The sequence below is a fragment of the Lissotriton vulgaris genome, chromosome 1_1, assembly GCF_964263255.1.
Source record: "Lissotriton vulgaris chromosome 1_1, aLisVul1.2, whole genome shotgun sequence".
Lineage (NCBI taxonomy): Eukaryota > Metazoa > Chordata > Amphibia > Caudata > Salamandridae > Lissotriton > Lissotriton vulgaris.
The window spans coordinates 233,256,343-233,258,842 of record NC_141685.1 but is presented as its reverse complement, the minus strand read 5'-3'; the positions used below and the strand labels follow the sequence as shown (position 1 = coordinate 233,258,842).

At 39.0% G+C, this 2,500-nt stretch overlaps 3 non-coding genes across 3 annotated transcripts in view; all 3 read left to right on the top strand.

Annotated features, from left to right (window-relative positions):
* Window positions 1–54, top strand: part of TRNAA-AGC (transfer RNA alanine (anticodon AGC)) — a 73-nt gene extending 19 nt beyond the window's left edge. The window contains exon 1 of the tRNA in view: window positions 1–54. This exon is cut by the window's left edge and continues 19 nt beyond it. This is a non-coding gene — a tRNA (tRNA-Ala).
* Window positions 55–628: 574 nt separating this feature from the next.
* Window positions 629–701, top strand: TRNAK-CUU (transfer RNA lysine (anticodon CUU)). Its single transcript has one exon. It is a non-coding gene; the product is annotated as a tRNA-Lys (tRNA).
* A 977-nt stretch (window positions 702–1,678) lies between these two features.
* Window positions 1,679–1,751, top strand: TRNAK-CUU (transfer RNA lysine (anticodon CUU)). Its single transcript has one exon. It is a non-coding gene; the product is annotated as a tRNA-Lys (tRNA).
* The last annotated feature ends 749 nt before the right edge of the window (window positions 1,752–2,500 follow it).

Below are 2,500 nucleotides of genomic sequence, written 5' to 3'. Positions count from 1 at the left end.
TAGAGCGCTCGCTTAGCATGCGAGAGGTAGCGGGATCGATGCCCGCATTCTCCATTATAAAATTTGCATACATTTTATTTTTAACTTGTCATTGCCAAGGTCATTGCAGAGTAAGAACAGAAAAATCACAGATGGCTTTCAAATATGGTCTCATTATAACAACTAAAGTGGTTTAATCAAAAAGGTTCAGGTATTCTTTAGCATGTGAGAGGAATTTGAATTCTTATGCAATCTCAAAATGAAGTTCTCACAACTTCCATTTTCATTTTCTCTTATTTTTTTTGACACTCTGTCCTCTGAAGGATGTATAAATCTGGCTTTCAATGCAAAACAAGAGTAGAGGAATATCCAGGATTTGATTTTCTTCACAAAAAGGGATTGGTCTGCATACTGTCTCAAGGAGGGAGCCCGGCTAGCTCAGTCGGTAGAGCACGAGACTCTTAATCTCAGGGTCGTGGGCTCGAGCCACACGTTAGGCGAAAATGAGTAATTTTTGCCTGAATATTGCATTGACTCTCATAATATGGAGATTAATCTTGCATTAGACATGCAATAACTCCCAAAAATTGTCCAGGAATGGATTTCCTTCATAAAAAATGATTAGTCTGCGTACCATCTTGAAGTGGGAGCCCGGCTAGCTCAGTCGGTAGAGCATGAGACTCTTAATCTCAGGGTCGTGGGTTCGAGCCCCACGTTGGGCGAAAATGAGTAATTTTTGCTGCACTCTCATAATCTGGTGATTATTCTTGCATTAGACATGCAATACCTATCAAAAATGGTATCTCCCTTGGTTTCTCATTGGTGGGAAATTTAACTTCAAGATTAGGTAGGGTATGAGTCTAGATGAACACACCACAATATCACTCATATTCGAGTAGTAAACAGGCCAACCTGAACTGTAAAACATCCCATAAGTGGAGGTAAGGCATAAGTTAGGAGTGAACTGAACACTGTTATGGGCAATTGGACTTCAAATAAAGTGTGGAAGGCAGTGAGGTTACTTTTTTCATGTTATGCAGATTAAACACATAGGGGAATTAGCTCAAATGTTAGAGTGCTCGCTTAGCATGCGAGAGGTCGCGGGATCAATGCCCGCATTCTCCATTATAAAATTTGCATACATTTTATTTTTAACTTGTCATTGCCAAGGTCATTGCAGAGTAAGAACAGAAAAATCACAGATGGCTTTCAAATATGGTCTCATTATAACAACTAAAGTGGTTTAATCAAAAGGGTTCAGGTATTCTTTAGCATGTGAGAGGAATTTGAATTCTTATGCAATCTCAAAATGAAGTTCTCACAACTTCCATTTTCATTTTCTCTTATTTTTTTTGACACTCTGTCCTCTGAAGGATGTATAAATCTGGCTTTCCTTGCAAAACAAGAGTAGAGGAATATCCAGGATTTGATTTTATTCACAAAAAGGGATTGGTCTGCATACTGTCTTAAGGAGGGAACCCGGCTAGCTCAGTCGGTACAGCATGAGACTCTTAATCAAAGGGTCGTGGGTTCGAGCCCCACGTTGGGCGAAAACGAGTAATTTTTGCCTGAAGATTGCATTGACTCTCATAATATGGAGATTAATCTTGCATTAGACCTGCAATATCTCCCAAAAATTGTCCAGGAATGGATTTCCTTCATAAAAAATGATTAGTCTGCATACCATCTTGAAGTGGGAGCCCGGCTAGCTCAGTCGGTAGAGCATGAGACTCTTAATCTCAGGGTCGTGGGTTCGAGCCCCACGTTGGGCGAAAATGAGTAATTTTTGCTGGATTATTGCATTGACTCTCATAATCTGGTGAATATTCTTGCATTAGATATGCAATAACTATCAGAAATGGTATCTCCCTTGGTTTCTCATTGGTGGGAAATTTAACTTCAAGATTAGCTAGGGTATGAGTCTAGATGAACACACCGCAATATCACTCATATTCGAGTAGTAAACAGGCCAACCTGAACTGTAAAACATCCCATAAGTGGAGGTAAGGCATAAGTTAGGAGTGAACTTAACACTGTTATGGGCAATTGGACTTCAAATAAAGTGTGGAAGGCAGTAAGGTTACTTTTTTCATGTTATGCAGTTTAAACACAAAGGGGAATTAGCTCAAATGGTAAAGTGCTCTCTTAGCATGCGAGAGGTAGCGGGATCGATGCCCGCATTCTCCATTATAAAATTTGCATACATTTTATTTTTAACTTGTCATTGCCAAGGTCATTGCAGAGTAAGAACAGAAAAATCTCAGATGGCTTTCAAATATGGTCTCATTATAACAACTAAAGTGGTTTAATCAAAAGGGTTCAGGTATTCTTTAGCATGTGAGAGGAATTTGAATTCTTATGCAATCTCAAAATGAAGTTATCACAACTTCCATTTTCATTTTCCCTTATTTTTTTTGACACTCTGTCCTCTGAAGGATGTATAAATCTGGCTTTCCTTGCAAAACAAGAGTAGAGGAATATCCAGGATTTGATTTTCTTCACAAAAAGGGATTGGTCTGCA